Consider the following 15,856-nt stretch of genomic DNA (forward strand, 5'->3'; position numbering starts at 1 on the left):
GAACCACTGATGGAAACTATCTGCACTTAGGGTCACAACGCAACTTCATACAAGTCTCTGTACACGCGGACACTTCATTTGAGCACATTTCACAGACATTTAAGGTGAACAGGAGCCGCTCACGCCCCAAACGGCATCTTCTCCTTACTGGAAGAATCTTGGGTGAGGCATTCGAGGAAGAAATAACATTTACGCTTACTTAAAGCAATAACTACATTGCCATCCAAGACTGCACCTGAGAGTCGCACGTGGATATTTGAACTGTAACATTTGCCTGCGGGGAGGTTGCGCCTGGCCCGGGCCACCCATTGGACACCGGCCCTCGAGCAGCATGGCAGTTTCTTCCCCAGACGTCGCCTGCTTCTGAGTCCCCAGGCTTTCTGATTATTAAACTGCAGAGTTCAAATTTGCCATCACGCAACTGGAACTAATTGTCTGAGACGATTTGCATCCATCAGTGCAGGTTTATGGCTTTTTAGACTGAGCGTAAGATGAATAAATAACGGTGCTTGAGTCATCACTCTGTTTTAGTACTTGCGAGGCGCTGGGTAATCTGACAATAATTTGGGCGCTCTCGCTTTGTCCAAGGGTGGACATCTGTCAAGTTACAGGTTCTGATGGTGTTTTGCAGTCTGTCCACTCACACCCTTTAGGGTTGCTACCCTGAAACCACAAGGAATCGAGGTTTTTTCCCCCCTTCGGAAGAAATTCTGTTGACGAATTGGGAGTAACTTCCACTCGGAGGGTTCTCTTTTTGGTAACGTGGGTTTCTTCTTTCTTTCCCTGCAATTGCCACCCTGCCCTGTTCGCACACTCCATTCCTTTGCAAATATAACAGATACAGAGGAAACAAATACCACCCGTGCCATCTTGCTGCCTTGATGAGAAGGTACACAGGGGGCCAGCCCACCACACCAGGCGGTGAAGGAAGTATATATACCCTGGCCTCCTCGTCCCTTCCATGCCAATTGGGGCGGAGGTTTACCAGCTCAGGCTTTTACAAGTGCATTTAATTTTTTTTTAATGTTTATTTATTTGGGGGAGAGAAAGAGAGACAGAGCATGAGTGGGGAAAGGGCAGACAGAGGGGAGACAGAATCCGAAGGAGGCTCCAGGCTCCGAGCCATCGGCACAGAGCCCGACGCGGGACTCGAACCCACAAACTGCGAGATCGTGACCTGAGCCGAAGTCGGACGCTCGACCGACTGAGCCACCCAGGTGTCCCATCGAAGCACATTTTAAAGCACCTTCGCGTATCTTCAAAAATGTTATCTTTTGCTCCTTTCCAGGAAGTGTTTTCCTAGTTAAATAGTTTCACTGTTTGGAAATTTACCTTGATTCCAGCTTATTTTTACATTTATTTTTACCAAATCACTTTAACTCTATCACTTCTCAGGCCCTATTATTACACACAGACCTAGTGGACACTTGTGTGGTCAACGTTTATTGAAAATGAGCCGTGGAGATCGTTTGGCCCGTTCCTGGTTGCCCCCCGAGAGACTCTTGGATGTGTCACCGTGTGTAGAGGACAAAATCCACACTGGGCTCCACACGGGCCTGGAGAAAAGGAAGTGAAACCATGGCTCCGTGTATCTGACAGAAGTAAAACATAACCACGTAAGGATCAGGTCCAGGGAGGCTGTGGCATGCCGTCCTGTGATTTTACGGCTCATGCCATTCATCACGAGAACACAGGAGATCAGGGAACTCATTTAAGGAAGAGTCAGGCAGGGAGACAGTGTGGACCTGAAATTGAATAAATGTCCCATGAGTACAAAGTTGCTGAGTGTCTGACTTCGTGACTGGGTACAAGGAGCCAGCGGGACAGTCCAGCCTGGCCTCGGGGAAGTCACAGTCAAAAAACGGACACCTCACAAGGAGACGCAGCGCCAGGCGGTGTCGCTCAGAGATGCAAGACGTGTAGACGGGCAGGAGGGGCGGCTTACTCTGAGTGGGTTCAGGGAGGTATTCGAGGAACTGATTCGCGGGACATCCCCGGAAGGATGGGTCGAAGTGTGCTGGGAAGTTGCTGAGAAGGGAGGGAGAGACGTGTTCCCCTCCGAACCGCCCGGAGGGAGACGTCAGCTCGAGTGGGCGACTCCTGCCCAGAGTTCAAGTTTGTGTTCAGTTGTGTCTTTATCCTTCCTCCCACCCCTTCATGATATGACTGCCAATTTCTTCTTCACTACCCTTCATGGTCTTACGGGCAGGAGGTGCCCCCAGCTTCAGAAGTTACCATTCCTCCCACTCCCTTTGCCCATCCTGCATGATTGCTTCTCAGCTAAGGTTTCAGCCAGAGGTACGTGCTGATGACTCCAGATCTTTCTTCTGGAACATCAGCCCCGCATCCAGGGATCTCACAGGCTCCTCTGGTCTGATGCAAAAGCCTGTGCTCAGACCCCCAGCCCCCAGACTTCCATGCCTCTCCGTACTCGATCTCCAGACAACAACTTCGACCCTGAAATCACCCCACGCCCCTGCCCAACTCTGCCCATGGCTTTCATTTCCTTCAAGATTAATCTTTAAGGGCTTCTGGGTGGCGGGTAAGTGTTCGACTTCAGCTGAGGTCATGATCTCACGGTTAGTGAGTTCCAGCCTGGCGTTGGGCTCTGTGCTGTTAGCACGAAGCCCCGCTTGGGATTCTCTCTCTCTCTCTCTCTCTCTCTCTCTGCCCCTCCCACCCCTCTCAAAAATAAATATTGAAAAAGCAGATCAATTTTAAAAATCTTACCAGCATCTAGAAAATCCAGTCGTCTGTCTTCCAGGTTATCGCTTGGCCTCTGGACTCCTGCTGTCCCTTGCAGCAAATGCCGTCGCACTGTCTCTGCCTTCAGGTCTGCAGGGCTCAGGGCTTCTGACATCTGGTTTCTTCTGGCCCTGATGCTCTGTGTCGCTCATCATCGTTCAGGGAAACCTGCCTGGGTGCCTCGGTCTAGCTGAGACCCCCTCCCTGCGCCTGTCTGTAGCACTTAGCACAAGTGTAGTTTAATTGTGGCAAATCTGATAATCACTCAGGACTGTACACAGGTTGCACCAGGGCCGAGAAGTTTATTATTATTTTTGTATTTGCTTTGATTTTTGTGTTTATCACGGAGGGTAAGTTTCAGTCTGCGGCCTCTCAGCGGTTGGCTTTCCCACTCAGCCCCGGAAATAACAATCAGCCCCAGCAACGCGAGGGTTTTTCACAAAAGTAATAAGCATTTCAGTCTCAAGGAACCAATCTTCAGAGCGCTTGCAAAGTCACGTGAAAGTCGTGGAGAAGCGTGACTGGGCAGCTCTTTCTTGAGCGAACTATTGGAACATTGTTCTTTGGGCTGTTGACTGCACCTGAGTTTGCAATATTTTTCATAAACTTCCTCGAGAAATGATTTAACTGAAAAATTTAAATTTGATTCTTCCACTCGTAGAATCACTCCCATGACAAGCTGCATGTGACTTAATTTTGTCAATCTCTGAGCCAAGGTTGCAAAGACGTGCTGTTGATTTTTAATAAAACCCTTCCATAAATCTTTCGCATTGGGCCATTTGAGCCTGGAGCTTGCTTTGAATTCTGTGCCTCTCTCTTTTCTGCCCCTCCTCCACTTGGGCGTGTGTATGCTCTCTCTCTCTCTCTCTCTCTCTCTCAAAAAATAAACACTATTTTTTTTTAATGTAAGATGTCCTGTTTTATTCTGTCACCTGAGTCTGAATTGGCCAGACTTCCCAGGTTGTTTTTTTTTTTTTAACTTAACCTTAAAATAAAGCTAATTATTTGACTAAATCAGAAATAAAACCGTGAAATAGACCATTTGTTCAAACTCCAGTCCCCAGTCAGAAACGTGGGGTTCGGGTCTGTTAACGCTTTCCAAGGTTGCGGACTGAAAGCATATCGTGACGACGATAACAAGTGATAAACAATGGTTTATGAATTGCGCACCATGTGGAGGAGTCCGGGACGCGAGAATGCTGTTATGGAGCGGGTACCTGCCCTGTGACAGCAGCTCCAACAGTAATAAGAAAAATAAGTCGTCTTCTATTTGTCCTCCCCACCAGCCCAGGAGAGCGCCTTTCTGGAGTGGAGTTCAGAGAACGCTGATATCCAGGCAGATTACAAACTGGCCTTGCCATTTATCCACCTTGTATCAAACACCTGCCCGAGACAACCCGTCTCTTAGACAACCGTCTGCCTCTGGCACGTCGAGCCAAGTGATACACGTCTTCTGAAGTGTGCTCTAAATTGCATTGCTGGAGGTCGCTCGCTCTACCTTTCCAAGTGTCCGGGCTCCTCCTGCCTCAGACCCACCCACCGGGATGTTACATACCTCGATATCGTGAGCTTATTTCTCCAGAAAGTGCCTTCGCTGAATTCTGTTTTGGAAGATTGTTGTGAGCGCTGGCCATGTGATATTCACTCTTGGGCTCTACGAAATAGCATTCTGGGGACGAAGTCAAACATACTTTCAAGTTTTCTGAGAGATCTCAGGGTAAGAGGGTCGTGATTGATTAGAAACCAGCACACGGATGATACCATACTAAGGTGATAGTCCAACAGGATCATATTAGTACATCAGGCGACTAAAATAGATCGAACGGTTTAAGGGGCTATTTCTGTGTGCTCGATATAACGATATATTGATCGAGGAGAAAATATTAAAAACAATGCATCTTCTTTCAATTTGGAGTTACGATTTACAGTGTGCTTCTAAACATTTCTTTTTCCCCTCACATCATCTCATGATGATGTCAGGTAAGTTTGCTTATGTACATCTCCCAAATTATGCATTTTGGTGTGTCGTGAGGCTTTTTTAAAGGGAAGGACAACGTGAAGGGTCACTTCCATGATGATCCATTTGTGCATGGCCAGCCATGGATACTCAAGGAAGAATGGCTTTTGACATTAGGCGGAGCAGCGTAACAGTGGCCATTTTATTTATTTTATTTTTTCTTGTTTACTTATTTATTTTATAACAATTTTTTTAACGTTTCTTTATTTTTTGAGAGACAGAGCATGAGCGGGGGGAGGGGAAGAGAGAGAGAGGGAGACACAGGATCGGAAGCAGGCTCCAGGCTCTGAGCTGTCAGCACAGAGCCCGACGCGGGGACCAAACTCACGAACCGTGAGATCATGATGTGAGCCGAAGTCGGACGTGTAACTGACTGAGCCACCCAGGCGCCTCTGTGTTTATTTATTCTGAGAGACAGAGAGAGAGCGTGTGAGCAGCAGAGGAACAGAGAGAGGGAGAGAGAGAATCCCAATCAAGACCATCACTCAGCACGGAGCCCTATGCAGGGCCCAACCCACCAACGGTGAGATCATGACCTGAGCCGAAATCAAGAGTCAAGTGCTTAACCAACTGAGTCACCCAGGCACCCCACAAAGGACATTTAAGATTTGGAAATACCAATAGGATGATGGCAAATTTTAAAAGTACACTTATTTCAGTGGTTGACCCACAAGGGATGGTAAGGATGATGACAGAAATGGGGCGACCATAGCACAGCAGCCATGATCGTTGTTGCCTGCTGGTGTTTGCAAGGAACCAGTGGAAAGAGTATTAAGAAAAGGTTGATTCTGCCCGAGGTACTCACAAACACATGAAGAAACAAGATAGAAACCTAGGAAGATCATGAGGTTCCATTTATCCTTTGAGAAAGGCCTCCTTAAAGGCAGTAAGCATTAAACTAGAAAATACACCTATTTTTCGACTCTGCAATACCGTTTCGGTGAACTCTGTTGCAGATATTAGTGCAGCAGGTGTGAGGATATGTGTATGAGGATGTTTGTTACCATATCTGCCAGTAGGAAAGGGTTGAACAAATGTGTTCTTTCATATTAAATTCATAGAGGGGGCGCCTGGGTTGCTCAGGTGGTTAAGCGTCCTACTTCGGCTCAGGTCACGATCTCCTACTTCGTAGGTTCGACCCCTCATCGGGCTCTGTGCTGATAGTTCACAGCCTGGAACCTGCTTCGGATTCTGTGTCTCCCTCTCTCTGTTCCTCCCCATTCTCTCCCCATGCTCTCTCTCTCACCCAAAAATAAATGAATAAACATTAAAAAAATTATATTCATATTACAGAATTGTATGCAGGTGTTTAAAATGGATTATCTCTGTATCCATTGGCCTTAAGGCACAGCCATATAAACTGAGAAGGCAAATGATGGGATATTGTGTAGAGTATGGCATTGTTTCTGTAAAAATAAATGAAAGATAAATCCACATTTTCAAGTGTATGTGAATGTATGAATTTGGAGGAATACAGTCGTCTAACTATTGAATTGTACACAGTAGGATATAATGCTAGCTCCTTTCAGGGAAGAGGATTGCAGGTTTTTAGACACAATTTTTAACTTTTTATTTTCTTTAATTGAATTATATATTTTTTAATTTACATCCAAGTTAGTTAGCATACAGTGCAACAATGATTTCAGGAGTAGATTCCTGACTGCCCCTTCCCCATTTAGCCCCTCTCTCCTCCCACACCCCCTCCAGTAACGCTCTGTTTGTTCTCCGTATTTAAGAGTCTCTTCTGTTTTATTCCCCTCCCTGTTTTTTATGTTATTTTTGCTTCCTTTCCCTTGTGTTCATCTGTTCTGTGTCTTAAAGTCCTCATATGAGTGATTAGCTTTTTCTTTAATACAGTTGTGTGTAGCAGATTATCTGAGAAGTGGCTTAGCCCTAAAAATATACATGGACTTCAAAGGTATGTAGAGGCAGGGGCGTCGCACCCTGCCTGCAGATTTCAGCGATGACCCCCATCTCCTAAGGTTCTTTCTGCTCTCGCTAGCACGGCGACCTTCACCCGTGCCTCGTTCTCACGGTCCTCATGGTCGCAAAGTGACCTCATACTCCCACATCCCGTCTTAGGGGACGGTTCCCAAAGGCAGAAGGGTTCTCTCTCTCTCCTTCTGTCTCTCAAAGAATCACCAAAAACCAAAGCCCTCTCACTGGTGTTCCTTCCAGCTTCCAGGCCTTCATGCCCCGGAAGGCTGAGAGGATGTGGCTGGGCCTCGTGAGGGTCTATCCTTGGAGGTAGAATCTGCCTGCAAGGACCGGGTGCGTGCAAAGAGAGGGAGCTGCCCCAAAAGTCTTCCACAGCCCATTACTCTTTACTCAAAACAAAGTGTTCTGTGAACTAGACAAACACGGAACACGTGACGAAGAGCATAAAAATAGATTCCAATTAAAAAGGCAGACTGTAGGACCGTGTGGTGCACTTTTGTTCTGCACTTAAACTTCCCAGAATGTTCGGTGGGCATTCCCAGGGCAGCAGGCAACAGAGAGATGTCTTCTGTCATTTGTCAAAAACCTGCCGTGTTTCGGGATGAGCAGGCTGGCTGGGCCGGGACAATCCTGAGATGCAGATGAACTTGACCTGCATGGAGCCTGCGGTCAAGTCCAAGTTTGGCTTTCAGAGACGTGAACAGCTGAGGTGTAGCTGTTTTTGCCTGAGTCTCCACTGAGGGTAACTGCCTCTGGGCACAGGTTGGGCCAGCAAACCTTGGTGCAGAAAAGGGGGATGGTGGGGGGGAGGGGGATGGCAGTTAGAGTCGGAGATGGTGGGGGGAGGGGGGATGGCAGGGGGAGGGGAGATGGTGGAGGGAGATGGTGGGGGGAGGGGGATGGCGGGGGATGGTGGGGGAGGGGGATGGCGGGGGATGGTGGGGGAGGGGGATGGCAGGGGATGGTGGGGGAGGGGGATGGCAGGGAGATGGCAGGGGGAGGGGAGATGGTGGAAGGGGATGGCGGGCGGATGGTGGGGGAGGGGGATGGCAGGGGGAGGGGAGATGGCAGGGGGGAGGGGGGATGGTGGGGGGTGGGGATGGCTGACAGAAGCCCCCACCACACTCCTGGAAGAGAGTCCACAGAACCATGGTGCTGGTTCTAATGATGCATTCTAATTGTCCTCTGACATTGTGAGATAGTGCTCGCTCGTTTACTGGCGGAAAATAAAGGTAGTGACAAAGAAATGTTATTTGCAAGACTGTAGACTTTATTTGATGTCAGTTTTGTAGCATAGGGAAAATTTACATATTTTTTTTAAAGTTTATTTATTCTTGAGAGACAGAGAGACAGAGTGTAAACAGGGGAGGGGCAGAGAGAGAGAGGGAGACACCGAATCTGAAGCCCCAGGCTCTGAGCAGTCAGCCCAGAGCCTGATGCGGGGCTTGAACCCATGAACCGTAAGATCATGACCTGAACAGAAGTCGGATGCTCAACCGACTGAGCCCGCAAGGCACCTGAGAATGTGAGAAGCAGTTGGTGAGAGGCCACCCAAACTGGGAAAATGCTTCCCTGTGTCTAAGCACAGTGTGTCCATGTCCCACTGGCCAAGCCACCCGTGTACAGCCCAGAAAGTGCTTCTGTTCCATCCCGTGGGTCTGCATGTCTGTCCGCACAGCAGAACCATACTGTTTAATTGCTGTGGCTCTCTAATATACTTTGAAATCAGGACACACGATGCCTGTGAGGTTAGTTTTCTTATTCTAGACATAACTTTGGCTAGTCAGGGGTTTTTTTGGAGTTCCATATGAATTTTAGAATTTCTGTTTCTATTTCTGACCTGCACAGCTTTGGTGTGTTGATGGAGGTTGCACTACATCAGCTGATTGCTTTTGGTATGTGGACATTTTAACAATATTTAACGTATGGGGTTTATTAATGTTTTGGTATATCAATTATACCTCAACAAAACTGTCAAAAACATTTTTAAAAGTCTTGCCCAAACCTTGCAGATTCTCACCCTGGGCTGTGCTGTCCCCGGCTATCAATGGGGCTTTAGCATCAAAGAGCCATCCCTTTCTTCACACGCCAGCGTTAATTTTATTAAAATTTATTATCACCCTTTTTTCTTGTAGGAAGACATAATTTCTTAAAAAGGCTACATTCAATATTGTGGAGTTGAGATTTTTCCCCAACACTGCTCTTTGATCGCTCTCTGTTTTTTTAAGTTTATTTATTTATATTTGAGAGAGAGAGAGAGAGAGAGAGAGTACGAGTGAGGGAGGGTCAGAGACAAGGAGAGAGAGAATCCCAATCAGGCTCCACACTGTTAGTGCAGAGCCTGACTCGGGGCTCAAACTCACGAACCGTGAGATCGTGACCTGAGCCTGAATCAAGAGCCAGACACTTAAGCGACTGAGCCCCGCCCCAGGCACACAAGGCTGTTTCTTCTATCTACTTCCACTCTAGTAGACTGCCCACTTGCCAAATTGAGCCTGAAGCTTGCTGCTGGTTGACCCTCAAACTAAACATGACTGTCACAATTTTAAAAGTTGGTTCGGAAAGATGCAAAGAAAATACATGTGGCAGAGACCTCGTGTGACCTGCAAAACCCAGAATATTTACTAACTGGCCCTTCAGAGGAAACATTTACTGACTCGTGGTTTAAGGTGTTAATTTTCACTTGGGTGATGTTTTCCTGATTCACTTCTTTTTATTTAATTACTTTATTTTTAATGTTTTTTTTTAAAATTTAGCCTAATTGACACACAACTTTATATTTAAAAAATTTTTTTTAATGTTTATTTTTGGCAGAGAGAGAGACAGAGTGTGCATGGGGGAGGGGCAGAGAGAGGGGGAGACGCAGACTCCAAAACAGGCTCCAGGCACCGAGCTGTCAGCACAGAGCCCGATGCGGGTCTCGAGAAGTCACGGACCACGAGATCATGACCTGAGCCGAAGTCCGACGCTCAACTGACTGAGCCACCCAGGCGCCCCTACACACAATTTTATATTAATTTCAGGCGGACAGCACGATTCGACAATTGTATACATTAGCTGTGTTCATTGTGATAAGGATATTCTTGGTCCGCATCACCTGTTTCACCCATTCCCCTCACCCCCACCTCCTCTCTGGTAACCATCGGTTTATTCTCTATAGTTCAGAGTCTGTTTGTGGTTTGTCTCTCTCTTTTTGTTGTTGTTCACTTGTTTTGTTTCTTAAATTCTACATGTGAGTGAGTCATGTGGAATTTGTCCTTCTCTCACTCACCTATTTTACCCAGCGTTATATCGTCTAGATCCATCCATGTCATTGCAAATGGCACGATTTTATTCTTCTTCGGGTGAACAATATCCCATTATACTTATATTTATATTTATATTATTTGTATTTATACAGACACCACATCTTCATCATCCGTTCATCCATCAGTGGACACTTGGGCTGTTTCCATATCTTGGCTACTGTAGGTGATGCTGCTATAAAAATAGGGGCACATATATATATTTTTTTCAAATTAGTGTCTTTGTATTCTTTGGGTAAATACCCAGTAGTTCAATTGTTGGATCTTATGGCAATTCTATTTTTTTTTAATTGTTTGAGGGACTTGTGTTTAAACAAAAAGGGACACGCATGGGTGTGAACACGTCTACATACAGAGAGACACTCGTTCATTTAACGGCTGGAATCTGGCCGTGTGCGATCAGGAATTTTTCCCATCCACTGACACAGGTTGTCAGACTCGCTCTCCCTTGGGCAAGGCGTATGACTTCTCAGTACCAAAATGTCCAATTGGGAGCTTTACTAATCTCGGGCTCACCTCCTCCCATCCTCTGGGTTCACAACTGACCTTTGGCTCAGGGGTCCACACAGAAAGGGTCACAGGGTCCTCTCACGCCTCCCCTGTCTCAGCCGAAAGCAGGAAGAACTCCTTGATATATGTGACCTTCTTTCTTTCATCTTCTGATTCCAGCCCTCAAGAGTTGGGACTCAGAGGGGGGAAGAGGAGAGGGGACACGGTTGTCCCCTGTGGCCGGCTGATACGTCCCGGTGAGTGTCCCAATGGCTTACCACACTGTCTTTGCGGAAACCAGCCGTGGCTCTTGGGCTGCTTCTCACTGTGGTTGGCACAACTGGCCTCTGTGGAAAAGGTGCTTTCCACAAATGGTGCGTGTGGGTTTGAGGAAAGGTGTTCAATTCACCCTCACTCTCTTGTTACCAAGGACCCCGTCCAAAGGGTTCCATATTCCTTTGACTCCCGCCAGAAGCCGGGCTGCCCAACCTCCCTTGAAGAAGCACTATCACTTTTCCCGCTGCCTTTTTCCACTGCAAGGCACTTTCTGGAGCCATGGGGTCCCCACGTTTTTTTCCACCTTCTTCAAGATCCAGAGAGAGCAGGAATGCAGACTTCCCCATTAATAGCCCACATGCTAACCACGGCTTCTACTCACCCTCCTGGCTTGGGTCTCTTCCCCACGGGTCATGCTTTCAGAAATCCTCAGGGAAGAGAAAGGTGCCAGTTTCTAAGATGGCGCATGCCCCCGCACACCGCGAAAGACACCCAAGATTTCCCGGCAGCTCTCCGGCCACACATTTCCCTGGAGCATGGAGCAGGCTGGTCAGACACATGACTGCAGCCCAGCAAGCACACAGTTTGGGAAAGGTGCTATCATCCTTCAAGCAGGTGCCCTTGGCCCCAGCAAGGGACCTCACAGCGGCTACTCCCAATGAGCTGGGGAAGAGGGATCTCTTTTCTTACTTCTTCCCTCTCTGTCTACCTTATGAAAATTAGGCCATCTTTTCACCCTGTTGTTACTTGTTTGACTTTTTGCTGATAGAATTTTACGTAGTCGAGTTTGCCATTAATTTTCGTGCTTCCTGCGGTCGTATTTAAAAAGACTTACCGTACTCTAATATTATGTACAAATTCAAATCTTTTTCTGAAGTACGTTTAGAGTTTTACGTTTTGTCGTTGAAACCATAGCTTTGGCCACTTTTTATTTTGAGGCTGGCATGAGACAGTGAAGACGACTTTGTCACTTTTTCTGGAGGATTCTCTGGAATCCAACACCACCTATTAAATAAGATGTATATGTAGGGGTGCCTGGGTGGCTCATCTGGTTAAGCATCCAGCCTTGATTTCCGCTCAGGTCATGATCTCATGGTTCGTGAGTTTGGGCCCCACATCGGGCTCCACACTGACAGTGCAGAGCCTGCTTGAGATTCTCTCTCTCTCTCCCTCTCTCTCTCTCTCTCTCTCTCTCTCTCTCTCTGCCCTTCCCCTGCTCGTGCTCTCTCTCTCAAAATAAGTAAATAAACTTAAAAAATAAATAAGATGTATTTTTACCTTTGCATTGAAATACCTACTGAATCCTACTTGGTATGTAAAATTCTGTCTGAAATTCCTATCTTAGTTCATTACTGTGTTTCTCCACTTATACGCTAGTACCAAATGATTATTTAAAGAATGCCTTTGTAATAGATATTTGAGGTCTGTGGGAGTTTGTCTCTGCTCCGAACACCCACCATAAACACAGAGTACACTACTGATTTTTTTTTATGAGTGTTCTTGGATATTTCTAGTATTTTCTAAGATCTCTATAAATGGTATTTTAAAAATATTTTATTCAGGGGCGCCTGGGTGGCGCAGTCAGTTAAGCATCCGACTTCAGCCAGGTCACGATCTCGCAGTCCGTGAGTTCGAGCCCCGCGTCGGGCTCTGGGCTGATGGCTCAGAGCCTGGAGCCTGTTTCCGATTCTGTGTCTCCCTCTCTCTCTCTGCCCCTCCCCCGTTCATGCTCTGTCTCTCTCTGTCCCCAAAATAAATAAACGTTGAAAAAAAATATTTTATTCATTTTGATTTATTTATTTATTTCTAAGTTTTTATTAATTTATTTTGAGAGAGAGAGAGAGAGAGAGAGAGAGATGAAGAACCCTGAGATCATGTCCTGGGGTCAAAATCAAGCATCAGATGCTTAACTGACCGAGCCCCCCAGGTGCCGCATAATGGTGTTTTTATAAGATCTATTTAGGATTTTTAACCGACTCAGTCTTAAGTTCTTGAGTTTTTGTCTAACAGGTAAGAAACTTTTCATCTTATTCAGTGTTGTTTCCGCATTGACATGTGTGTCTATTAGAGGCACTTAAATACGTTTGAGGGAAGCCAAGAGGTAATTCTCGTCCAAGATCTCATATTCAGAGGCAAACCCACGTCTAAATCTCAGCTCTCTTGGTCTATCGTAAAGATTAAAGGAGGTTATTTATCTCAGAGTATGTTATGCAGAATCGGGTGCATAGTAGTAGAAACCTGATACTCCGACAGTTTTTCTTAATAGCCTTTCACTTAATAAATCCTGAAGAAGGTGAGGATATTTTCTTTTCTTTTCGTTCCCTTAGTCCTTAAAACTATGGAGACAAATCACCTTTAACAGAAATTGTAGCAATTTAGAAATACCCAAGCAGTTTGCTCAGATGCATTTTCAGGAGGCTAATTCATCATAAACCAACAAATTGAGGGCAAAATGAGTTAAATTCATGAGGTAAGTCACGAAGCCTTGGATTTTACTGATGTCCATGTTGCCTCTGAATAATGGAATTGCTATCTATTGACTGGGTAAATGATTAGATGTCTCCACATCTAATTACTGAGGAAATTAGGCAGTTCTGCCTAGGCCATCCATACACTTTCTATAACACGAATTCCAAGCTTGCGTCTGAGAGACAACCTCTACCCTTTATTGTGCTGGACACAAGGCAGTGTCACTTTCCCCAAGGATTAAATGAGAAGGCATTAAAGTGATTTCTATCATAAAGAAAAAAAAATTATCTCAGGGTGGGGTGCCTGGGTGGCTCAGTCCGTTGAGCATTCGACTTCGGCTCAGGTCCTGATCTCACAGTTCGTAGGCTAGAGCCCCCGTCGGGCTCTGTGCTGACATCTCGGAGCCTGGAGCCTGCTGCGGATTCTGTGTCTCCCTCTCTCTGTGCCCCTAACCCACTCGCATCCTGTCTCTGTCTCTCTCAAAAATAAATAAACATTAAAAAAATCCTAAGAAAAAAATTCTCCCATTTATGTTGGGGAATGATTCATCACGCCATGCGGAACCCCCTCTTGAATCAAGAGCTGCTTCTATTCACAACATCCTTACGATAGTCAAGTCAACCTTCTAGCGTAAGACATGGTATTTCTTCTCTCTTTGGACTGAGATGAAACGTTTCCTTCCTTCTTTCCAAGAGGGACTCAGTCTTCTGGTTATGAATCACATGTTCTTCTGCCTGTGTCTTTCGTTGTTTCTGCCACGCTTTCCTTGTTGAAATATTCATAAAAGACCCTGGGCTCGTGTTCCAGTGATTCACATCACGGAAGAAGGAAAGCTGTGATTTTGAGCATAGGGTAAACCTCGGCTCGAATAAGGATCTGGCATCACGTACAACTCTGAGATTTGCCCCAGATACCAAGAGACGGCTTTCCCTGGTCCGCACACGAATGGCAAAGCCGGGCCTCGGATGAAATGTCCACTTTGAATTCGTGATACAAAAAGCAGCATAAAAAGTCAATGTTTAAATGAGGCTGAGAGTTGAACACGCTGTGCGTCCCCCTCCCCCCCCCCACCCCCCGCCAAGCAGGTGGTGCGATTTTGCACAGGGGTCTGAAAGCACCAAGATGCTGCCTCTAGGGCAGCCGCCCTACACCTGGGTCTGAATCCAACGAGGCTTTGCCTGTCAGTGCTTTCCCTCCATCCGGCCCCTGTGTGGAGTCCCGACAGCGGCAGGTTCTAGAACGTGATGTCTGAATGCTCTAAGCTGCTCTGCGCGTGTGCGTTCACACAGACTACCTGCACACACGTGTGTGTCACGTGTAGACAACAGAGATGTGGCAGGCGAGGGCCAGCTTCCGCTGCCCTATACAGCTCCACCCTTTGCGGGAAGGATTTCGGGATTGGTTCCTTCCAGAAATGCATATTTATGCTTTGTTGCTACAATTAGGAGAAATGCCTAAAGCCCGACTGGAACAGGCTTTGTCCACTCCTGTCTTTTACTGTTAAAGGTATCAGAGGAAAGAAACGCTTTATTGAAGGTCTACCTGTTTTGCGTGATAATGAACCGATTCCCTTGTTTCCGCTGGTACCTAACATGTGTTTTCTGTGCATTTCAATGCACGTTCTCCTTAGAAGGACAGGTTGGAAAAATTATATATTGGACATCCAAAGAGGAAGGTTTTGTCCTTTCACGCACGCGAATAGATGTGCTTTTGTCCTGCTATGGCGAGGACGATTTTGAAGAGCATTCAAACTCGATGTTGACACGTGCCTTTCAATGATTTAAGAACTGCACACTTTTGAGTTTTTAACGTGCTGTGCAATTTGGCTGCCCCAGCCCGCACCCTGGTGACCCCTCGTGAGCCCAGCCCGCACCCTGGTGACCCCTCGTGAGCACACATTCACACGGGGCACACATCATCCTCAGTTCCCGTGCCAATGGTGAGCCTACGGGCCGAGACGAAGGATGTCAAGCCAAAGCCAGGCCTTTCCCAAGAGGAGACAGCTCTTATCTTGGACAGAGAGAGGCCAGAGGAGCGGCCCTGGGGACAAGCCTTCTGGTCTCTCGATTCCCAGAGAAACACATTTTACCATCAGTCCTGCCCTCTCCCCGCCCAGCCCAAGGGCCACTGCAATAACTCACACTAAAACTACCTGGAGAGCTTTTTTCTTGCAGGGATTGTGTTTCCCATCATGCATATGGCGGTAAGATCACAGATGAGAAATGCGAGTGCCTGGAATAAATACTACATGAACCCAGAGACGCAGGCGGGCCCCTGGGAGCCACCAAATGAAATGCCCATCAGTCCCGGACGCACCGCAGCCCCCGTCCATTGGCAGCTTCCTGCCTCATTATGCTCGGATCAGATGTACGGGGCTGGCCCGGGGCCTGCCGTCCGGTTAACAGAGAGGAGTGTGCTGGCGAGAGGCATGCGTCTCCAGGCCGTGTGAAATGCAAAGATGAGGTCAAGGAGAATGGACTGGATCGATCAACAGTGTGGCAAGAGGGGGGCGTCCGTGACCCATTGGCCCTGAAATCCATTGTAAGCCTTCCTTCGGCTGTTCAGAGTGTGCTGGTTGGCCTGGTGCCGTGTGTTCACTGGGTGCTTTCCTTGCAAT

The sequence above is a fragment of the Felis catus genome, chromosome A3 (assembly GCF_018350175.1).
Source record: "Felis catus isolate Fca126 chromosome A3, F.catus_Fca126_mat1.0, whole genome shotgun sequence".
NCBI lineage: Eukaryota > Metazoa > Chordata > Mammalia > Carnivora > Felidae > Felis > Felis catus.